The sequence below is a fragment of the Perissodus microlepis genome, chromosome 1 (genome assembly GCF_051167445.1).
Source record: "Perissodus microlepis isolate ML-2025 ecotype Zambia chromosome 1, ASM5116744v1, whole genome shotgun sequence".
Classification (NCBI taxonomy): Eukaryota; Metazoa; Chordata; class Actinopteri; order Cichliformes; family Cichlidae; genus Perissodus; species Perissodus microlepis.
Genome location: NC_140461.1, coordinates 22,910,987 through 22,936,016, shown reverse-complemented (window position 1 = coordinate 22,936,016; position 25,030 = coordinate 22,910,987). Strand labels below are relative to the sequence as shown.

Here is a 25,030-nt window from a genome sequence, read left to right as displayed (position 1 = left end):
CAGGTTGTGTGCGAGGCTTAATGGCAGAGCAAGCTTTCTCGGTTTAAACATTTTTTTTTTGTAAACTGCATCAGTGAACACCATGGCTGGCCTTTTCTTACTCTACAATCCTATTGTTTAACACGAGCGGCACAATAAATACATTTTTCATTTTGCAGTCCCATATCTTAGCTCTATTAGTTTAGTATGTTTGCAGACAGCAGTGTGTGTAGTCCATCAGACATTGCAGTGCAATTTTCGGCTTTGTGCATCTTTTAAAAAAGGCGAGCAGGAAATATTTGTGTGAAACTAGCCTATAGCTTTAAGTGAGGAAAAGCCATTTCTAATAAATGGAACAAAAATATTTCAGATGAACAAATAGTAAAATGCTGGTTTTCATATTACAGACTATAGATGTAATGTGATCTTATTGTATGTGTTTGCAATAGAAGGATCCTAAGAAAGAGACTAAAGGTGTGTGTGTGTGTGTGTGTGTGTGTGTGTGTGTGTGTGTGTGTGTGTGTGAATACCTGAAATTTTAAGCTTAAGGAAGTTGGTCCTATGAAAACCCCCTTTTAAATGACATTCCATATCACGTGATATGAAGAAAAGAAGAGAAGAAACGAGCATAGCGTAGCAGGAATGTACTGATGGAGAGACTGGGTCTGAAAGGCACTGCTGTTTTTGGCAGTTTTTTCTGGAGCATCAACCAGTGCCTCTGCTGTAAAATAGGACAGTGGCAGGCCAGCAAATCCACCCACTCCAGCCCACACCATGTTGACACCAATGTGTAGGTTTATATTGCAAAATATAGCAAGGGTTCTTAGAAGAAAACGTGTTTTGGATTTAACGTATTTGAAATCAGTCACTGTGTGAAATGGATATATGTGACCATGACTCCCTACACCACTTGTTTGCAATGTTGTTATGATTTTGGCAGCTGTATATTAAGAAATTATTAGGAACATAAGACTTTCCTTGCTCCTCATTTTCATGTCTTTAACTACTGAACTCTAGTAATGTTTAGTATTCATTCTGACTGCAAAAAGTGGCTATTTTTAGCTTTAGATTGGACAAATCTTGCTCAGTCTACTTTTCTCACACCCACACTTGTAACATATGAACACAAGTTGCATGCTCTTTTATTTTTCTCCTTTGTTTATATGGATCCCTGTGATGATTAACCAGTTGGAATCCCATGGATGTTTCACCTAGTGAGATAAGATTGTCCTCTGCCGTAATCTTTGCTCTCGTGATGAGACCTTGGATTCTATTTTAATTTTTAAAAAGCACCTCTGAAATATGAATTTCCCAGCTATAGTGCTTTCATTGCGGTCCTTCATTTTAATTCTGTCTATATTGGATAAAAGGCTCTCTGGAAATGATCGTTTTTACAGTAAAACGAGAAGCATTCTTTTTCTGAAGACCACCCTGTATATGCCCTAGCTGTATATTGAGAACACATGCAAGCTTCACCTCGAGTCCAGCATTTGAAAAGATGTATTTTGATTGTGAGGATTTTTTTTCCCTCAGTCCAGAGAGCTTGTTACCTTGACAACAGCAGTGGAGCCGTAGTGAAGGGAGCTGAGCGTGTGAGCTGAGCTTGCCGCGGCATGGCTGTGCCGAACAAACAAGCGCTGTCGCTAACTGTGTCACGAGTGCTGCTGCTGCTGCTGCTGCTGCTGCCTTCTCATTGCAGCCCTTCTCCCCCTCCCCTCACTACTCTTCTTTCTTTTGATATCAGGCTTTTATATAGCTGGTTTGTTGTTCAGCTGGTATCCACCCTTCACAGCCCTCCAACAGACTCTCCTTCTTATGTTTTCTAAAGAAGCAGTTTGTCCCAACTCCCTGCTTCCTTATTCACCCACTTATTCTGTTTATTTTTCCTCCGTTCTTCCATGCTGAAGCATGAGGGTATGTGGTGTTTATATTTTTTATTTATTCATTTATTTTTTAAATAAAGCTTCAAATGATGGCGTATGCATTGGTGGCTCGTGCTGGAGATGTGTAGGATTGCTGTGCTCTGGTCCCTCCCTACAGAAACCAGCCTTTATCAATAATGTAGATGTTTTTGAAGAGGAGATGTGCGGTGTGCATCTCTTTTTCTCTCTCCTCCCCTTGGCCCATCCTCCCTCCCCACAGCTGTCTACCCACACCCTCCAGTATCAGGTTTCCCCTCCAGTGTTTGCGCATAGAGGAGCAGATGACTGAATCTAATTAGTTAAAATATTACAATAAGGCCTGATACCTGATCCTTTGACATACTGCAGGCTGAACCCAGGCTGTTCTGCTGAGCTGCTGTTGCTTCATATTGTTTATCTCAGACTCAGTATAACCACGGGTTTATCATCAACACCAGGCACCCTTCCGATGCTATTAATGGTTTACATGTGATGTTACGTCCATATGGGGACCCCCACCTCAGGGGCAAAGCAAGACTTTATTTCAATACAAGCCAATTTTTTTTATCAGGTGTGTTTTGGCAAAATGGTGGTTGCAGATAGTTATTCCAGGGTTTCCACCAGAAAAGTCATTAAGGCTTGGTGGCTGTGACTGGGAATCAGGGGAGGGTGGGTTGCAATTTAATGTAACATTCAATTACTGTGGCTTTATCCACCCGTGAAACAGTAATTGTGTGCCACAGACGAAACAGTAGACACAGTGGGTGAGAGGGTGACAGAGTTTGTTTGTTTGTTTTTTTACCCTTTTCCTGAACTTTGTACAGTGTGGAATTTGTGGACGTATGTGAGCAGATGTCTGTTGAACAGGTAAAACTTTATTAGGTTACGAAGTAAAGAGGCTCATCTAATTGTGGCTTTGATTTAAAAAATATTTATATACATGATACTTAATCATAGTACTTAGTACTTTCAGTTAAATGTACTAATGACTTGCCATTTAGTTTGATCACAGCTCCCTGCAAACAGAGTATTGCAGCTAAAAGCTAACCCACCCTTATGAACCCTCCTTCTTCGTGAATGGTGGAACATCTAAAGCTGCGAGAATATTTTGGGGGCAACTGAAAATAAGGTTTAATTAGATTTACAACATAGGGTAGTTAGTCTAAATATTACTGCTTATATACAGACCATTTACCATTTGTCTCTACTGCTATTCTCTCTGCAGTGATCCTGAAAATAACCTCACATGAATCTATGTAAAGTACCTACCTAATGTTGGCTTAGCATAACGGTTCTAGTGTAAGTGGAGTGATTATCCACAAGACGTGTGTAAATAAGTGGCCCTCTGGAATAGTGCTGGGCCATATTCCAGAGGGCGTTCATGGTAATACTGGTATAATGTTGGGCAACGATAAGAAAATGAAATATCGCGATAGAATATGGGTAAAACGCGCATGCGCAGTGCCTTTGTTTTCATACGCACATGGAAAAAGCATGGTGGCGACGGAGAATGAGAAGGGCGAAAGCGGATCAGTGAATGAAACGGATGAACCAGAATTGGTTTGTAAAAATGCTGCAACTTCAGTGGTGTGGCACTGGTTTAGCATTTGTCCGTCAGATACACAACAAAGCCCTATTTTTGGTAGAGCATGCTAGCGGGCCGTCGTTATTACCGTGTTTTTTGGAAAATTCGGCACACTTAAAATCAATCCTTTGATTTTTCTGAAAATCGACAGTGCCCCTTATAATCCCATGTGCCTTATGTATGAATTGTGGTTGTGTTTACTGACCTCGAAACGATTTTATGTGGTACACGGCGCTCGAAAATCTGTCAAATGTTTTAGTACGACTTTGCTAAGCTACGAACCCGCACCGCTTGATGGATTGTCGGAGCATTACGGCTATCGTAGGCAGGAGCCTTGCGGAGTGATACGTACTGTGCTTCAACATAATATTACCGTATTGTGTGTGTATAACCTCTTTCTAAGTTTTGTGGATATTATACATGGTTATGCGGAGGATATGTCGGCCAATTTCCACTGTAAATGCCTTTTGGTTAAACTGTCAGCAAGGAATTTGCATTTGTACTGTTAAATTTTTATATAACTTTAATGCACATAAAAACAGCTGCTTGTTTAAGTGAAAATACATTGATGGTGGGGGGGTTTACACTAATAAAGTTGTGGAGTTGTAAAGTATTTTGTCTAGTGTCAGTTATATTGTCAGTTATATCGTTATCGCAAATTTTCAAATGCATCTCGTGATAAATGTTTTTGGTCATATCGCCATGCTCTACTCTGGAAGGACCTTGCTGTTTTTAGTGATTGAAATATTGATTGCATATACCCAAAAATTGTTCATAGAGTTCTCTTTTTTTGAGACATGAAATGACAGATGGACGAACTGACCTGTTGTTTGTTGGCCATTGTGCTGGAGTTGTTTTGATGTGCAGGTCTCTATACCCAGGGATGCACATAAGTGGTCAGCAGGTGCGCATTCGCTGTCAAAATTAAAAGACGCGCACCAGATAAGAAGTTGCAACGTGTGTTTGCGTACATAAGATTTTCTGGAGGAGGACAGACATTTGTTTAGAACTCTTAAAGATGTCGAAGAAGCAAGCTCCTTTAAGCAATTACTTTGGTGTTCCTCCACCTCCAAAGAAATGTCAGGAGTCCAGTCCGCAAAAGAAGCGCATATGGTTACAGGAGGTGAGCTGGCTTCAAACAAATGATGAACGCACAGAAATGTGGTGCAGAATATGCCGTGAAAATCCCACTTTAGCGGACAAAAACAGTGCCTTTTATATGTACGCAAACGCGCGTTGCAACGTCTTATTTGGTGCGCGTCTTTTATTTTGACAGCGAATGCGCACCTGCGGACCACTTATGTGCACCCCAGTCTATACCATTCTATTCCATAAATGATATGTTCCCCACATTGTTCACGTTAGAACATTTTAACAATATGTTGTTAATATAAAGTTGAGAAATTCATTGTTTTGTTTTGTTTTTTTTAATCCAGATCTTGATGCCTGAATTTGAGCTGCTTCTGTACATTTGAGGTGCAATACTATTTGCATACTGCTTTTTGGTTATCTCTTTGTCTCCGATGATCTAAGTCAAATGCAAAAGAAATCTCCATACATAGCTCTTGAGATGTCTGTGTTTTTTTTGTCAGATGCACTAGCATTGGTTCACCCCATTCCATGTGTTCATTGTTTCTAGTTTTTGCAGTACAGCATCTGTGATATCAAAGAAAAACACAACTTTTTGTTTCAGTCTCTTATCTCAGTAAAGTCCTGCAGTATTTCTGGTCTGAATGCCCTTGCACGATGCCTATGTGGCCTGTGACACTCTTTATGAAATCAGACAAGGGCCTGAGCTGTTGTTCCAGGTTGGCTTTCAGCTGCCTCTGATCTGCTCTATGATAGGACAGCCAGACACAGAGCTGACTGAAGAGGTGCGCTATAGCCTTGGGGAGCACTGTCGAGTTTGTGTTTTATGGTCCAGACTTCTGATGGAAAACAAGTAGTGATTCAGGTTTGCAGAAAGTGAAGCAAAAAGATATCTGTGCCCTGAAACCTGTGTTAAATCTTGCCTGTCCTCCTTAATCCCAAAACATCCAGAGAAGGCCTTTCTCTTTACACAAAGAGAACACGCACTTCAGGTGCCATTAGTGGTCATTCACATGGAACTGTTGGTCTCTGTCCTCACTGCACACAGTGAGTCTAGTCTTAAGTTTAAACGGCAGGACATTTGCAGTGTTGATACAGCTGACGAGATGGTTAGGTAAGTAAAGCTCTCTAAACTATGCGTCCGTCTTTTTAATTTTTTTATTTTGCTGCAACCAAATGTTTGAGTCAGTCTAGGCGCAGTTCTATTCTCCAAGCTCCAGTGAAGAGATTTATCTCTTTCATCAGTCATAGTCTGTCAGCATCAAAGACGGGCTCTGATTCTTGTTGAAGGTCACCATTAAAACCAGGGCTGGTCTCACTAGCTCGCTCACCTTAGAGCAGGGTTTAGAAAGGCTTGTAGAAGTGCACACATATTGTAGCTTATTGCACCGTGCCTCGCATATTCTTCTGTTCCTCGCTGACATGTGACCTGCCGTGCTGCAATAAAGTTGGCGAAGCAATCTGAAAAACACTGCTGATATTTCAGCAGCTTGATAATGGTGACAGTGAAGATGCAGAAGTGAATATTCAGACCTGTTGTCATGGTGATGCAGAGCTAGAAATGTCTTCTAATTATGCATGATCATGTTAAATGTTTGAAGTCAGCTCTGCATAGTTTGAAGGCGAGGCTTTTTACTAAGAGGAGTTAAGTGGAGCCACATTTTAAGCAGGTGTTTCAACCTGTTGATCTGCATTAGTATAGAAACAAATCTTACACAGTTGTATAGAAAACATAGAAACGTGTCAGCGTTTGGAGACTTCTACAGTCAAAAGTTAGGCTTTTATGGGACTCATGTCAGTCAGGTTAATATTTTGTCTAAATTTGCCTGTTCAGTAGATTTTGTGCATGTGCAGCACATATGTGTCACTCTCTCATGCTCTCCTGGTGTAGCTTAGTCAACGCTCTTTATCTAAGAAGAAACCATCAGTAAGACGTTTGGCGGTTCCAGTAGGTAAACAACCGTTCCACCTTGGTGTTTTTTGGCTTTTGTTTCCTGAGCAATGCACACATATTTTGTGATTCTCACCGCAGATTTCATGTGAGCTGATTTCATAGGCTGTGCACAAAGATGATGATCCATTTTTCTTTCTTGCTTATTTCATTGGCACCTGTTTGACTATCTCCCTGAAGATGGATATCTGTCATCTGTTCTGCACCGTAGTTGAACTTCTTATGTCACTCGTATTTCCTTAGCAGTTTCTTCTAAAAGAATTTGTGCAAAGGGACAGGTCGGCTGTCTTTTTTTTCTGTTTAACAGAGTATAATTAAAATATAAAACACTGCTCTCTTTGACATACTCTGCAATACAGGCTGAACAGAATAAAATATGCATGTCCAGATACAGTCAGTCGTTTTTTTAAGCAATGTATGTGTCTGCAGAAGCATTTTGTAGAAAGCTGACAAAAAAATCTCAAAACTTACAAAGTTCTCTGGAGAAGGTAGTAGTGGTTGAATCACGCTCAAAACAAGTTGTTTGTGCAACATGTTGTCTGACTTTGTCAAACAGTACAAATAGCTGGTCTGAGTTGTCATGCTGAAGGGGAAAGGAATGGGGATATTTTTTTTTTTTTTAATTTATTTTTTAACAATAAGGGAACATATTTTGTCTCTGGAGTGACACAATGCAGTGTTTTACTATATTGTACAGATAACAGTTGTTAAATTTCAAACACTTTTATTCTTAGTAATATGGTGTGTTAAGCACTATAATGTGACTCGACAGATTAACCTTATCTACCAAAGTTGGCTTTGGTTTCATCGTTATGGTCTTTGTCAGTTGGTTTTTTGTTGGCTTTTTTTTTTTTTTTTTTTTTTTTTTTGGTGGGGGGGGGATCAATAAGATGGATTGTCCTTATCCTGTATTACAAACTCTGGGAGGGTAGTGTTGTACTCCCTGTCCGGATTGTAACAATCCATCAATCCTGTACTTCCCACTGGGAAAGCCCCCACAGGTTCCACTCCAGTACAAACACAAATGCACATCTAACCATCATCCTCCTTACCACTCAGGCCCTCCTAGGGAGGTCTGACCTTAATCTTGTCTTGCATTCACACTTGCCACCCTGCCTGTGCTAAAACTGAAAACAAGATGCTATTGAATTTTTCCTTTTAGCCCTGTTATAATGCATTAAAGCATATGAAATGATGTAATACGTGTGGGTTCAGATTGGAGTTTTGTCCCAAAATCACCGGAATGCCAAACCCAACACTGGGCCCCTGTTAAATACCCTCCCATGTCCCGCTGCCTAAATCCTGATAAACCCTTGTCCTCATTGTGTGGTTGGACTGGGGGCAGGGCCAACAGCAGTGCACTGACTTCAGGATTTCTCTTTATGCCATTACTTGTTGACCTGTTTCTGACCTATTTCATATAGTCACTTGTTGTTCAGAGGTTGAATTTTTTTTCCAGACTTGCAAACCATACAGTCATAAAAAGGATACTGGTGCATGGAAATTCAAATTGCGTGGACATGACATGTCCAGGCGCGGAAGGTTAAGGATAAGGAAAAGTTTATCTTTGTAACATATTGAAATCACTTTGAAGCACATGAGGTAACATGTTTTGGATAAGACAAAGATGGGAGTATCTAGTGTTCAGTTGGAGGAGCAAATGTGGTTCACTGCTTTTCTCAGTTAAATAACTAAGAGGATAAATTTTACCCTCTCCGTCCATCTGAGTGTGTTGCATAAAAATGTGAGACTGCTTGTGTTTTCCTGTTCAATAATTTTATATATATTATATATATATTTATTTATTTTTTATCCTTTTTCAGAATTCGTGGATTCTGCAGCAGAAGGTGTATTTTCTATTTGGATTTTAGCCCACTGACATTCTGCTACAGCCATGGAATCGGTATGTTGACAAATATAATTTTTTACTTGGTCTTTTTAGGCCTCTTTCACTGAACCTCTACTAGCGAGAAGTTTCTTCTTAAAAAGATGTTTTATGGCTGTTTGTTTCTTTTGAGGGCTTTTTGGGATTGGGATGCATGTTGTGTGCAAAGACATTCTTTACGAGGAGAGCACAGGAATCAAATGATATTCACATGGAGAAGTTTTCAGGTGTTTGCCATTGATTGGAGAGTTAGCTCTGAATTGACCTCTCTTTAGTTTAGGTGACCCTGTATTCATAGCTTGTTCTCCTGAAGTTTTTGACTAATTTGATTGTGATATATTTGTAGAGCCCCCCAAGCATTAGATTTGGATATTTTGCAAGTAAACTTGTTTTCTAGCATGAAAAGCATTCAAATGGGTTTGTTTTTAGTCCCCCTTCAACGTTGTTAGCTCTCCCTACAGGAAAATTGAAGCTTACTGCTGACACGTAATGCAAACCTAAAATAACATTAATCAAGTAGATTGGCTTAACTGTTGCAGATGGCTTTTCTTGCTGTTTGAGTGTCATTCATTTTTAATATTACTGCATCAGTTTTTTAGTTTTTAACAGCTTTAAAGGTGGGCAGATGATATGATCTTGTGTAAAACCAGTTTCTATTAAAGAAAAATGAAAAAATGAATAACTCCAGCTCTGGTGCGGTGTGAGTTTCTCCGTGTTATTCCCAACATGCCCTTTACTATCGAACATCTATTTTCAAATCCAGGTGTAACCAAATAAGTTAAGTAATAATTATTTTGGCATCTAAAACCAGACAAATTGGACTTGGATATACCGGATTTAACATGTCCCAGACCACTGTTTTCTTCCAATTGGGGGTAGGGCTGGGCCATATCATACCGTTTACGGTAATACCGGTGTAATGTCGGGCAATGATAGGAAAATGAAATATCGCGATAGAATATGGGTAAAACACTCATGCGCAGTGCCTTTGTTTTCATACGCACATGGCGGAAAAAGCGTGCCGGCGACAGAGAATGAGAAGGACGAAAGCGGATTGTTGAATGAAACGGATGAACCACATTTGGTTTGTAAAAATGCTGCAACTTCAGTGGTGTGGAACTGGTTTAGCTTTCGTCCGTCAGATACACAACAAGGCACTATTTTTGGTAGCGCATGCTAGCGGGCCGTCGTTATTACCGTGTTTTTTGGAAAATACGGCACACTTAAAATCAATCCTTTGATTTTTCTGAAAATCGACAGTGCCCCTTATAATCCCGTGTGCCTTATGTATGAATTCTGGTTGTGTTTACTGACCTCGAAACGATTTTATGTCGTACACGGCGCTCGAAAATCTGTCAAATGTTTTAGTACGACTTTGCTAAGCTACGAAGCCGCACCGCTTGATGGATTGTCGGAGCGTTGCGGCTATCATCGGCAGGAGCCTCGCGGAGTGATACGTACTGTGCTTCAGCATAGTATTACGGTATTGTGTGTGTGTATAACCTCTTTAAGTTTTGTGGATATTATACATGGTTATGCTGAGGATATGTTGGCCAGTTTCCACTGGAAATGCCTTTTGGTTAAACTGTCAGCAAGGAATTTGCATTTGTACTGTTAAATTTTTATATAACTTTAATGCACATAAAAAAAACAGCTGCTCGTTTAAGTGAAAATACCTTGATTTTGAAATATTTTTTTGCACGAATAAAGTTGTGGAGTTGTAAAGTATTTTGTCTAGTGTCAATTATATCGTCAGTTATATCGTTATCGCAAATTTTCAAATGCATCTCGTGATAAATGTTTTTGGTCATATCGCCCTGCTCTAATTGGGGGTTTGCAAAAATCACATAAAGTGCATGGAACAACAAAAACATAATCCAAACAGTTTATCGATCTGATCAGCTTTTCAGAGCACCTCCTACATTGGCATATACAGCATCAAGTTGTCAGCATGAACCTCCATGTGGTTTCATGCTCACCGCTAACTACAAAAATAGGAAAAGATGTAATTTTTATGGGATTTGCAGTTTTTTATTTCCCCCGAAGCCTATCAAAGCTCCACTGGTGCTATGGCATCATCATATGGTATGTTTTAATGAATTACTGACTAAATTGAAATAAACATCACAATTGTGTTAAGTGTTTCTATGAGGGCAAACATGTTTTGTTGCAGTGCAGCTTATATACTTACCAATGGTTTGTTTTATTTTTAAAAAGCAAACTTTGTTATTCAGAATTTTCACTTTTGCTGCAAATATATATCAGTTATAAAATGCTCTTTTTTTCTACTTATCATTAGACCCTTTACATGCACATATGTGCTTAAATGCTACAAGTAGTCGGATTTACTCTGTATTGTTAGGCATGCATGAGACTGTGCAGGAGATGCTTGTACCAACAGGCAGGCTGAAAGCTCAGCAGCCCCTGAGCTCTATCCATTGGAATGCATGTATTAAGAATAGGGCTTAGTGCAAGCCTAACCTCTGCTTTCCTGTCCCATTGTCAAAGGCTGTGTGTGTTTGTGTGTGTGTGTGAGACTGTAAAAAAGTAGGTCACAGCTCATGTAGTGCAGAACTAGCATGTGTCCAACAAAAGCCCTCCGTTACCCTCTATCTGTCTCACTCACACATGCATTGCACACACACAAACACATCTTTATGTTTGATTAATGCGACTAGCTGAGAGCACAACCCATTTTATTGTACTTCTATCAACAAACACACACTGCCTTGTGGCAGGAAATGCAGTAAAGTTGGTAGCAGTTAAATATAATTCACAGATGAGATTGAAATGAAAGGGCAAAAAATAGTTGAATGTGTTGTTGTTTGGGGGTTTTTTTGTTTAGTTTTTTTAAATCTGCTGCTGAAGGTTCAGCGTCTGGACTGTCTGCACTGCCCGACACCCAACAGCTGCGAGGCTGCCTATGCACCTCTTCTTCTGCACAAATTCATCTCTCTCTCTGTTTTTGACTCGCTTGCGCTTCCTCCCCATCCGCCTCTCTCGCGTCTCTGCGCCTGTGGCCGTGCACTAGCAAGAGCAGCTTCTGTTTACCTCTCCGAGCTGCCTATATCTGCTTACTGTCAGTGGAAACCAAGGAAACTGATCACAAAGCTTATTATCGTGCCAGGAGTGGAGCTGTGTGTGCGTGTGTGTGTGCGTGTGTGCGCGTGCGTGTGCGCGTGTGTGCGTGTGCGTGCGCTTTGCCACTCTCCTCCTCCCTCTCCTCATGTGATGCTGGTCACATGGTTTCCAGGCAAGCAGCTCAGTAAATCAGAATCAGACTTTTATTTTTAACTGCTTTAAATCCTCCACCTGGTCTCCGTGGTTAGCAGAATTGACTGAGGTTCCTGGTGATTACTTGTTCTTTTCTCTGCCCTGTGTGTTTATTATTACCAACATGACTGTTTTGGTGTCATGTCTGCATGAGTTGTCTGCGTGAGTTTTATGTGGGGTTAACAGTGATCTGCTCGTACAAATGGTGCAGACATCATTTTAGCGTTATCTTTTCTCACATTCATTTTTCTCGGCCTGAAGTAGAGTTTCCTGATCAAGATCGTGTAGCTGAATGGGTTGCATAACGAGCACTGATTTTTCATAACATGACTGAAAGAAGAGGTTCTACTACAGTGCACCAAAGCCCCTACGCCGGCTTCTTTATTAATCAGCATCCATACTGCGTTTTGACAGAAATGTTTAGCAAATATGTTTGTAGAACTACGTTTATAAGCTAGTGTCTTGTGTGAACTATGACCACCATTTGTCTGTCCTCACTAGTAATCACCAGAAATACCAGCTAGTTAATCCAATTTTCTGTTTGTTTGTTTGTCTTTTTTTATTATATGCAATTCCAGTTTTCTGTTGGTTGATGCCACCCACCACTAGCAGCCTCAACAGACGGCTGCGCCCTTCTTTCCTTCTGTGTCTGGAAATTGTAAACAAGCAAGGTGAAAAGTAAGCAGATGACAGCTGAGTGAAGCAGCCAGTTCTGCAGCACTTTGTTGTAGAAAATGAGCGGTTGTATATTGGCTGTGTCCGAGTAAACTGACACATGCGTAGCAGCATTCTGCACAGGCAGTGTGGACACTAACCTGTAACGACCAAAGGCTGCTGGCACACTAGATAAATTAATCTGAAGTTGTGTAGCTGAAGCCCCATCCACATATAAAGTGATAGACTTGTCATGTCTATCCAGTGGCAGTTCCAGGTTTGATTACTGATTAACCATTATCAGAGGTATTCTTTGATATGCCTTTTGTCGCCTGAAGTCAGGTTTGACTTTATGGTCTCTGGCCAGTATGTTGCCATTAACCACGTTCTGTGTGGACAGGAAGAACCACACAGATCTGCAGCATTTAAAATATGATTTGACTATCGAAGGATTCTAAATTCACATGTAGCATCATTCACATGATTGTATCCTGTTTCAAATGTTTTCTTGTTTTTAGTCTTTCTCTGCTTTAAACAACTGCTAAATTAGTCATCAGAAAGATTCCTAAGTGATGGGAACGTGTCTTTACTGCATGGCTTCTGTCTCAGTCTATGCTGTAGCCAGCCATCAGCAGTGCTGATATAATTCTTTTATCTTTCAAAAGAGGAGCTGAGAGGGGAGATGTCTGGTGTTCGATTTGGTGCAGATGAAAGGGAAAAATTCTTGTAATCACACCTCCTCCACTGGCTCCCTCACAACTCCCCTTCTATCTCCTCTTCCTTCTCTAAAGCAGGGCTTGTTCCTCAGTGGGGATTAGTGTGAGCGGCAGCTCTGAACAGGGAAGTGGGCCCTGCCAGTCACATTACATAACTCGCCCCCGCTACTGCGGCTCGGCATGGCCCGGCTGGAGAGACGACCATAGAGGCTTTGTTTTCCCAGCCTTCCCTTTTCCTCTCCTGTGCTACTGCTCCTCCTCCCCCTGAAGCAAACTGCATACTGATGCTGTATAGAAGGAGCCTGTTTACAGGGAACAGGCAAAGCACTGTGGTATAGAGTTTGGAGAAATACGCTAATAGCCACACTGAATGGCAGAGAGCTCACATCTTAGGCATAGGAATTTGAGGTCCGCTATAGATTGTTGAGATTCAGGAAAATGGGAAGAGGGGGAATGCAGTACTAAGCTTAGCTTCCTACCCAGCGGCTCCATAACAGCGTGTTGGACTTTGACTTGCATTTGATGTGAAATATTTCAAGGATCACAGGCTGTGAGAGAGTTTAACTACTCCCTCATAGTTTTTGTGTCATTGTCCTGTGCTTTTTTAGCACACTCACACAGACACCCTCTTCCCCACGTGGCAGAATGCCATTTCTAGTGGGTAGTGAGTGGGAGGCCAGTCTTCTCCGTGTAATGAAGGTTCAGACCATTTAGCACTATGAGTGAGTGGAAGTAACTCGTAGGTGTGAGAGTGAAAAGAATACAAAGCATCGCATGGTGGCAGGCACATAAACACATCTTGCAGCATTGAGCTTGCTCCTTATTACTGCTGTTTTTTCTGCCATGAATTTGGGATAGTTAACAGATTATTTCAGTGGTGAAAAGTGGTTTACGTAATTTGGCAGAACATGATTGACTCTTAGAAGCCATGGACATTGCAAATCCATTTATTCTGTTTGTAAGAATTTAATAGCATGTCTTTAGAGACAGTTGACACCATATTTGCGAACCAACACATAATTGGGGGTGAAGAAGTTCAACTGTTACTACCTCTTTTCATAGATCATCGTTTTTGTTTTTTTTGTTTTTTTTCATAATTTCTAACTTAATTTTTGTGTCACTATATCAAGCAGTCTAGCTATGCCAGTAGGTTTTATTTTGAGTGTTCATTTATGCATGTAGTTTTCAAACCACTTGCAATTACACTTGGTTTTCAAAAAAGGACTCTTATGAAATCCTAGGAGAGCAAAATTCACATCAGCTCGTGGCACCAATTTCAGCCATTTTGGAAGGTATTAAATCAACATGTAGTCCAGTTTTTGTTTTTGTTTTGTTTTTTCTTTTTCAATCCTCAGAAAAATTGACACAGTTGGTTTTTTGTTAAAATTCAATTCTACAACTCTGTATTTGAACTCTGTTGGAAGCTACAAGAGAAATGTGGTCTTTTGTTTGATAACATGCCACCTTGACTTTACAATTGGGTGATTGGGTTATTTTCACAGACCAAAAAAACAAACAAACAAAAAAACATTCCATTAGGAATGACCAGGGGTACTGCAAAAAGGGGAAATAAATACTTTTTTCTTTTCAGCGCTTTTAACACGATTCAGATCTGGTTGCCATGGTGACTGTAACCTGCTGAACTGCTTGGCCCCCTCATCACTGCATGCTGCTATATTTCATACTGCATTTGTGCACAATCAGATTGGACATTTCTCTAATTTATTATTCTTTAGGGTTTTCTCTCTGTCTTTTTATTGTATATTTTTGTTAAAGAATGCATGCGTATACAAAATGTTATACACCTAGAGAGAGGGAGAGAGAGTGTGAGTGGCCAACGCATTCAATACTGTAAACATAGCATTTATATCTAATCCCGCTCCTATATTTGCTTAAAAACACACAAAATAGTGGTATCACTGCATAGCTATGAACACAGGATGTTGGTCTGCTTTCATCTATTTAAAAAAAAAAAAAGCAAAAAAAACCTTAAATCTGCTCTTGCTGGGAGGTCATGGTTGTTTCTCAGGCAGTGTTTTCCTCAAGCTAAAATACATGTTAATACACGCACGCACAAAGAGGAAGTGTACCTGATGGTTAGACTGATTTAGGCTCACTGCTGCTTCATGATGTTGGTGGTCTATGAATTGCCAGCTACTTATTCTATCATCAGCCGAAACCCTGTATTTAAAAAAACAAAGTCTCCTTGCTGAGTCACATTTTCTTCTTTCACTTCTTGTTTTTCGAACTGATCTTAAACATCACATCATAGCGGCTCACTTTTATTTTTGTCATGTGGCAATATAATTACTGTTGGATTTATTTATTGTTAGAAGATGCTTGTCATTTTGTAAATTTACAATTGTTACATTACATTCTTTCTTTAAGGGGAAATCGGTTAAAATAATAACTTCCTCCATATTCTTCTAGATTATTTGTAAAAATTGAGAGGGCTATGCTCGTCTGGTTTGTATTTGTGTACTATCTCGGCTTCATCTCTACATTTTGAGACAGGCTTGAGTGTGCTTTCAGTGTGTCAGCCATGAGCCAAGTTCCCATCAAAGAGTAGCTGCTACACCAAAGACTGTGTTTAGATGTGACGGCTAATTTTAGAGCTGCTAGGCCGTTGTCCAAGGTGGGGGAGGATAAGATAACATTGAAGTAGTCCTCCCTTCCCTACACAGTTTGGTTTTGTTTGTCCATCCAATAACCCTCTTTCAGCCCCTGTGGCTGTTGTGCATAAATAGAAATGCTGGGTGGTGGTGATAGTGTGTGCAAGCCTAAATCGTATTCATATTTTCAAGCTCTCAAATGTTGTCTTAGATCTTACTGACAAGTGCACAAGCAATGACACATCCTGTCGCGTGCCAACATTGTTTGATAGATTAAATAAGTGTTTGTATAATTGGTTAAGCGAACTTCAAAATTGGTGCTAAAAAAGAGTTTTTGGTTTTCCACCAAAAGGAAGCTTTTTGTAAGTGGGATTTAATATACTTAAAAAGTACTTACTAAATGGCAGAACAGGAAAAAGCATCAACTGCTTTTATGTCGGGTAACACAGACACATTTCCTTAATGGCGTGGACTAATCATGCAGATATGCATGGTCACCCTCCAAACGCCCAATGTGAGCAGAAATAACCCTTATTATTTATTATTGAAAGTGAGGACAGTGGAAAGATAACAAAACGATTCATGTTGTCTTGTTTTCAGTTTTATGCTTCTGTGTCAGTTGTAATGGCTTAACCTGGATTAAGAGTTGGTATAAATTTGCAAAACTTAACCATATATTTTACTGTGTTTAGAATCTGTGCTACTCGGTAAATCTCCTCTCCTAGAACAGCAGTTTAAAAAAAAAAAAAAGAAAAAAAGAAAAAAAAAAAAGGCAAGCGAAGGGCCATTAAATGTTGAATGAGTGCAGAGAGCGGCTAAGATCCGTACTCTACAGTTTCTAGCCATAATAGCACCGATAATGGACTGTGTTCTGATTTGTTTATGTCAGAAAAGCATCTGGTTTCAGGAAATTTAGCCCTGAGTGGGTGTAGATATGTTATTTGTTCTTTTATTTATTTATTTTCTGCCACTGATCTGAATTTCATCCATTCAAGCCATGCTCACACACAAACAGACCTACGAAATCCCAGTTACTCACTCACTGAGGCCGCACAACATATGTGGCAAAGCTGTCCCTGTCTGGCCCCACTCTCCAGTCCCTCTCACAGCCACAGAGCAGTGACCTTGGTTTCAAGTAGCTATGCTCTGTTAGAAAGCCAACACCTCTCCGGGGATGGGCTGACCTTGTTGTCTGACACAGTGTAAGTCTGCACGCCCCTCTCTCTATCTTTCTCTTGTCTTTTCTCCTATTCACTCTCCCACACCTCAGTGTCAACAGCCTAAACAGAGTCCTTCTGTGTTAACTTCACCTTTGCAAATGCAGAATAGTATACTGCACAGGAGTAGCCCTCTATTGTTGTGTTGTTTCAGTGCAAATGCAGCAAGACTGCGAAGGTTCAGCAGGTTTGGGCCTCTCCCTAGCCAGGTGTTCCTTCATCAGACAGCCTGTCCCTCTCAGTGACAACGCATGCTTTTTATAAGGGTGCGTGCAGCAGTGCACACGGGTGTCCCCTTCCTTTCTGCCTCTGCCTTTGATTTCCTGCAGCTGTTCGGCTGTGTCTGTGGCATGGATGGGTCCGAACATGAATGCAACTGAAAGAGTTTTTATAGGTGGAGATTTTTTTTTTATGCTTCTCTACTAAGCTTATTTCTCTGCTTCAACCTTCTTGCTTTATATTGACTCTTTCTGTGCTTTTGGTGTTTAGTGTTATTGTTGACACTAAACACCTCCTAGTTTTCACTTGTGGATACAAAAAAATGGGGATCAGTGTTTACGTGCACTCTAATTGTGATTATAATCATGAGCTCTGTGTGACTGACCATTCATCTAGTTCACATTAACGTCCTTAGCTTCACTGTGCTGTGTTTTGAATATTGTTGGAGATGTTTTAGAAAGGCTTCTTTAGCTTCAAGGCTTCTGAGTGGGTGTATCATTGTAGATACTTTACTGACAGCACAGTGAAAGAAAAAATAAAATGCTGGCCTTTATAACTAACTTCTCAGCCAAGGACAGATATCAAACATGGTCCTCAGAATCACTTCTTAGATAAAAATTCAGGCCACTAGTTTAGTTCAGTGATTGAGCGGAAGACAAATGCTATATGGCTGAAATGCAGGGGGCACCAGGCTTGAGTCCAACCAAAATTGGCAAAAATGCCCATTTAATAACGATGAACATTCTGTGACAGGCTAACTTTACTGTTCTAAACATTAAACATTTTTAAAATATAGTTATAAAAATATAGTAAATAGGTCTGGAGTCTTTCTTGTAGCTGTCCTTTCGTATGTTCTGAGTGAATTTAGTGAAGCTAAAGATATTCTCAAATGTTGCATAAAAAGGGACAGAAAAAAGAGCATTAGTATCTTGTTTATCGCTATCTGGAAAACATTTCCCCCTGTAAATCACACAGTGCTTTGCAAAAATACTCATACCTGTCAGCATGGTGGCTTTTGATGTGTGCAGTCCAGTAGTGTCTGTTTGTGTATGCTTTGCGTCAGGCTTCAGACTGTGTAAAAGCTGGGCTGGGGCCAGCAGCCAGCCAGGAGGACAGACGAGGAAGCAGATGGATCTGTTTGGACTTAACCCTTCCCACGCCACTTCATCCTCTGGGCCTCGCCAAACCTGCACGTCTCTCTGCAGAGCAGAAGGAAGGGAGCGGAGTAGCTGACTGGGTGTGCATGGAGTTCGGGGGGATGGGATGCACACTGATGCTAATACCAGCAAGCAAAGAAGATGGACACAAATCAGAGCGAAAAGAGAGACTGTGCCTTTGCAGACTTTTAGTTACACAGTTTGTGTGTCATGAACTGTGCTAACACATGGCTCCTGCCTCCATGTTGGTCCACTGCTGTCTCCCTCCAGCTCTTTCCCCTCCCTGGTGCACTTTGCTGTCTGCTTTCTCAGCCAAACCAGCACTTAGCTTGTTTGTCCTGGGACTATTTTGCTTTTTCTGGGATATAAAGTCATCATAACTTGTGAGATCCCTCGGCTCTCTGCCAACTGTTTTAGTCTGTGTTATTGCTCAGGCCGTCTTTCATTGATGGCGATTTCACCTGCAAATATATAATTACTGACACTTGTGTATAAAAACCCATTTGCCGCAGACAGGCATCCATCTCTATCTCCTGTAAGCTTGACTTGTTCAGCACTTGTAAGCAGGAGTATGTCCTTAAAGTGGTTTCAGTGTGACCATACTGCATTGGCCTGTCCAATTTGTCTACAAGCATAACCATAGAGGGTTTGCATGTGACCTGAGTTTTTGTCGACTTTCCCGCAGTTATTCCAAAATCTACAGCAAATGTCCAAAATTTATTATAAGCTATCAATACAAATACTCTCAAAATAGTCATTTAAAAAAAGCAGACATCTACTGATATGCACCAAGCAATGTAATGCTTTTTCTGCCTGTGTAGTAACACCCAAGCAAGTAGACAGTTGTTGGTCCTAGATTAAACATTCAGAAAAGACTATCAGTTCTATTAGACTCACTATTGCTCTTTAGACTGGTAATTTGTTATTGTACACATCCATACACTGCAATATGATTTTAATTTTAAGCTTTGTTTACTACACTGTGTGTGACGTCAACTGAAGAATAAACATTGTTTTTGAAAGCATTTTCATTTTCTTTTAATTCCAGAAACACTCCCAACAGCAGCATGTTACTAAAAATGTTCCTTAGGTTGTTTTGATAAAACAGGAAACACTTTCTTTCACTTTGCCCACTCCATTGTGTTTAGGGTGTAAAGTCATGTCAAAATATGGGACTACATGCCCTCTGTTTTAGTTGTTTTGGACTCACAAATTTGATGAAGGAATGTGAGGTCCTGGTTTAATGGCAAATCGATGGTTGCTGAGTAAAGTTTCTGGAAGACTCCCTTCCTGCTCTCTGTGTTAACCAGCGGACTGTAAATAGAAAACCCCAGGGGAGGATCAATACCACGTCTGCCTGTTGATAAGGAGGGAAGCTCACTCTGTGAAAGAGATGTTTTTTTTTCTTGTAGGGTGTGTGTGTGTGTGTGTGTGTGTGTGTGTGTGTGTGTGTGTCATATTGAATCTAAAAACATGCCACCAGCACTTTTTGTCACGTTGCAGTGGTCGGGCAGGTTGGTTGACTTTCTTTTTGCCTGTCAAGCTGTGCCACAGGTTTTGAAGGCCAACACACAGTTGTCTTAAGTATTATCTTGGCTTCTCTGTAACATAGTGTCATTTTTTTCTCTAAAGGAACACATTTGTTAACAATAGCTTTGGTACCCCTTTAGCAGGCCTACCAACTACGCACCTTTTGCCACCACAACAACCTTTGTTAAGCTACACTGTGTCCTCCCCCTTTCTCCTCCCCTTTGTCATCTACCAATAGAAGCGAGAGCTGAGTGTGGCATGGGGGTGGGTGGCGGGACAGACATCTGTGGTCCTTCCTCTTCAGCTCTCTCTGGGCTTCACTGAGTCAATGTTATTGTTCTCAGAGATGTAGATAACCATAACAGAAGGAGAGCAGGAGACCCAAGGTCAACTAGAAAAAGGGGTGGAGCACTGAGGTTTTTGTTTGAAAGCTATCAAGTCTATAGTGTGGGTGTTTTATGGGGTCACGAGTGGTGGGGGTTGGGAAGGCATGGTCTTTAAGGCTCTGACCTCTGATCTAAAAGATATATTCAGGACTTTTGCAAGACAGCTAGCTGTGCTTTATATTTCTTTTTATACTATTTTACTTGTTTCACCCAAAGAAGGGTTGTGTACTGATCTCTTTATTTAGCAGCCATCAAAACTGTTCTGTTCATGCAAGTTATTTTGTACCTCTTTCATCTTGTGACACTACTGATATATTTTTTTTTAATCTCTGTCAGAGTCAGTTGGGCCTTAGTATTGCTTTTGTTCAGTGTTTTATTTAGTTTCGTAGTAGTGTAAGCGCATATATATGTTGGTTTGAATATGTGTAGGTTTTTTCTTTTTTCTTCTTCTTTTTTTTTTTAATAGAAATGCCATCTGATTAATTAGACGTGTTTTTTTTGCGTAGGTCCTCCAAAGATGAGCTTCCAGTTATGTCAGTTTGTGTCTGTATGTGTGGTACACCGCTTGTTTTGGATAGTATTTACCAACTTTGAGAGTGCTTCTCTTCATTTGCCTCCATGCAGTTTTGGGTTGGAGAAAATTAAGTAGTGTATGTTGATGTATCAGGTGTTTTAAAGACCTAGAGGACCAGTATGATTTATACTTTTGCTATTTGGCTCCATTTTTTTTTTTTTTTTTTTTCTTTCTTCTTTATGTTATGTCTTGTATGTGGAGACTGACTGAACTGTTGTCTTTAAATGTTTTTAAAACTAAGCTCAAAGGCCTACAGACTGCCTCAATAATGTGTAATTGTTTTGTGTAATTTTTTAACTTTGTTTGTTCGTATGTATTTGTTTGGAAATGTGCTGCCTCTTGGCCAGGACTCCCTTGAAAAAGAGGTCTTTGATCTCAACGGGACATTCCTGGTTAAATAAAGGTTAAATAAAAAAATAAAAAAAATGTGTTTGCCTACCAACCTGAATTCTGAGGTCTGACAGCAAGACTTCAGATGTATAAGGATGAATAAAGAAGGAGAACATGGGAATCTTAGTTGTGTCACATGGCATATTAAGGTTTCCATGTGTTTGGCTGGGAGCCTTGAAAGGGGAAAAGTGAATTATTTCATTTAAATTTGTGGGTTTGATTTTTTTTTTTTTCCCGGCAATGTATTCCTTTTCCTCTTCATTATTCAACATTTGCTCCAGTTGTGAGGGTTATATTTAGAAGTGTTGTTGGGGAAACCAACACTCTGTTTTATCAAAGATAGTCGATGGCCTATTCCTTTGGTTTTAATGAACTGCAGCTCATGGCAACTAAAAAATTTTTTACAGAAACCCGTGGACATAATCCCTCTGGTCCTGCCACCTTTTCCCTGAGACTGTGATTATGTGTTACCTCATTAATACTTCCTTGTCTTCAACCTCTAAATGCACCCATCTTGTGAAGCTAGTAAATCAATGTAAACACAGTTTTGTTCAGCCTCCTGTTTTTAATGAATTAATTTGGTTAGCGTTTATAAAAATATTGTGCCTTAAATGATGAAACACTAAAAATACGGTGAGTGAAAAGACAAAGATCGAAAGACCTTCCAATTATAGGCTTTGTCGTGTCTTTACCCATTTTGGTGTTACGTACAGCGAACACAATTACTTTAATTTGTTTGTTATTTCCTACTCATATTCCCAAATCCCCATACTTTACCTGTGATTGGCTCTTACCTTACATTTTTGTCTCACTCTATCTATTCAGCCCTAACCTCACCAAGCTATGAGGATTAGCCAGTCAAAGGCAAAGTTGGGGCTGAATATCATAGAACGTGAAATTGAGAGTGATTAGTCTGATGAGAAAGCTTTAGCCTGATTAACGCGACTTAACAGATGTTACATTTACAAAAGCTACAAATTGACCTATGTTTGCTCTTGAAGTACATTTTACATTTTGTATCTATTGAAAGCAAACTTGTTAAAACCTTGTCTGAGCCACAGATTGCCGTTTTGTTTGATTTTTGTTTTTGTTTTGTTTTTTTCCCCCCATGGCCAGAAGGGAGAGTGACTCACTTCATCCACCCTCACATTGAGAGGGTTTGTGTGCTTATGAGGAGCTAGTGCCGTGTGTGTGTGTGTGTGTGTGTGTGTATACGTGTGACAGTGATGTGTTCAGATAAGACTTCAGAGGTGTGGTTACTGTCTATTTTCTGTCCTCCACCTTTATCTGTTGCTCCTGGCCACATCACAGAGCTTACTCAGCCACAGAACATGTAAGGTTTTTGTTTTGTCAGTCAGCTATAACCTGCTGTGTACCCTTAAATCCTAAGTGAGAAGGAAAATGATAAAATAATGTAAATAACGAACAGTCCAAGCTGCTACCTCTGTACACATTTTTTTTTATATTCTTTCCAGGTACCATTATGCCATTGCAAAGAGCTGGTGACGCTAAGTGAATTTAGCCAGTTGTGCAGTATTCAAGTTTTTACGAACAAAGGTCTTTGCTGCTGAAAAAAGAAAAGAGGAAGATGAGCTTGTCAAAACCTGATGGGGATGACTGACAGATGTGTAATGTCTTTTCAAGACACATTAGCGATGATCTGCAAATCAACAACAACATTGTTGACCTCAAAGAACAGAGGACTGTTCTTTGAACTCCTTTGCATAGCAGAAACTGGAAAGTTGAGCTAAATTTACATATGTATTTGCAAAGCCTATCAATTCTTAGAAATTTACCACAGAAGATGGCTGTGCTGTTCCAGGTCCAGAATTAAATACCATGCATTCAGCACAGTCTGCTATATGGATATTAACATTGAAATGGCAAAAAATCATTTCATTTTAACCACAGTGTTTGTAGACTGGCAAGTGTTGAATTATATGCACAAAATCACAACAACAATAGCTATTTTATATCTCTTAGTCCCATGCACAAAACCGCTGTGTGTGTCCGTGTCCGTGTGTCCCCTCCTCTTGGACCGCGAAGAGTTGAGCAACCATAGTTGATGCACAGGTTCAGCTTATCCCCCTGACCATTTTTACCTATATTAGATATATTGTAGTGTTGCCTAGCAGACATATAGTAATGGAATAAAATGAGCCATTGTTTGCATTTGTACACCTACACTTTATAAAAGCATGTTGGTCCATGAAAGTTGAATTACGCATGATACATTATACCACTATTGTGTTGCCTGGCAAGCCACTTACCAATGGGCTAAAATGACCTGTTTTGACACACAACTTTTTGACTTTTTTTTTCAGTGTGATTAAGTATATCTAACATTAGCACAGTAATGGTATAGGCATATATGTGTAGCACAAATTCAGAGGTCCCAGAGTGAAAATAACATGAAGTGGTCATCATGGAGTGTTTTTGAAAACCACCACGCACATACTTGAAGTTGTTTGGGTTTTTTGTGTACAAGAGCACTGTGACAATTTTTTGTGAATGTGTCAGTTATGAAATTCTGAAACAATCCAGATGTTTTGAATAACAAATGACTGATACCATTGTTGTTGTTTGCTTGGTTGGTTTTATTTTTGTTAATTACTTAACCTGTTTGTGTCAGGGGAAACAAGGATGTCTAGATTCTAAAAATAACAGCAGTTTTAAGTGCGATGAAGAGCTGAAATATCTTTAAATGTTCAGTCCCTGCAGAATTGAAACGACACACCAGCTACTGCCATACATGGATGTCATCTGAGTCACCAAAGTCTAAATAAGGTGAAACTGCGTTTGAATCTCTAGTTTTTGTAGCTGATGTCATGGTATCATCTTTAGTACTCAGTGATCTTGACTATAGTGCCCTCCTTGTAAAATATAGTATATAATATAAATATATAAGAAAATAAATATAGTATAGTCTACTGCATTGCAGACTATAATGTTGATTTCAGATGGCTTCTTTTTTGTAGGTAGCACTTTAATGTTCATATGAAACCTGTATGCCGTTGTATGGAAATACTAATGTAAAAGCTCCAATTTCGCACTTGGTGCAGTAGTTTGTATCTGTGTGTTGGCGCTGAAAACAACAAATAAAGTGCCAACATTGCAAAGCTTATGACGTGCACTTCTGTTATGACTGTGTCTCAAAGGAGTTGATTCAGATCTATGGTGACTTTGAAGTGCTCCTTTGTGGTCCTGAAGTTTTGTTTTTCACTGACAGAAATGTAAAAAAAAATAAATAAAGAAAAGATATTCCTTTGTCACACAGGACTAAGGGCATTTAGTTGTAAATGTAGAATAATCTTGCCAAAGAAGCATGAAGAGGCTTTGTTTTTAAAGTGAGCTCTTGTGTCAAAAAACAATGATGCACTGATTCACTCTGAATTGGTATTGCTGGTACAGAACTTTCTGTGTATTATTTGTGTAATTAATAACATCACGGTATAAATAAATGGGAATGATTATGAACAGAGCGTTGGTGTCTGTAGTTTGATTGGTCAGTAGTTGATTAAATGTTGCATTTTATTTTCTCTTTCTGTGTTTCATTTAGTGAAATGGGTTCAAGTGTTCCTTCCTCTTAAAATGGTGAATTACAACTGTTTGTATGCTACTGGATTGGTCATAGAAGCATGACTGTGTGAGTGTGTGTCGTAAACGCAGTGTTTTTATTTTCATTTTATTTTTAGATTATTAATCATATTTGGGGAAGTCATCACATTAGCTTTGTTTGGTATCTATTGCAGTTTTTTTGCGAAGTCCTTCAGATTTCCTCTTTTCTTTTTTCTTTTTTTTACAAATGTGTTTTATAGTTCAAGCCTCTAATGACACGCAACTCCAGCCTGATATAGAAATTTCAATTTGAAGTATGGATTTATGCTGCTTTTCTGTCAGAATCCAGTAGTT

The 25,030-nt window shown here is 39.7% G+C and overlaps 1 protein-coding gene across 3 annotated transcripts in view; it reads left to right on the top strand.

The window, feature by feature from the left end:
* The window catches only part of ankrd11 (ankyrin repeat domain 11), a 114,095-nt gene that overhangs the window by 17,801 nt on the left and 71,264 nt on the right, over positions 1–25,030 (top strand). For 2 of the 3 annotated variants that reach the window (XM_084936024.1, XM_084936004.1), the window contains exon 2: positions 8,329–8,408. The exons of the other annotated variant lie outside the window; for it this stretch is intronic. The gene's annotated coding sequence lies outside the window, so the exon portion shown is untranslated. The remainder of the gene's footprint in view (positions 1–8,328; positions 8,409–25,030) is intronic. 3 annotated transcript variants of the gene reach the window in all.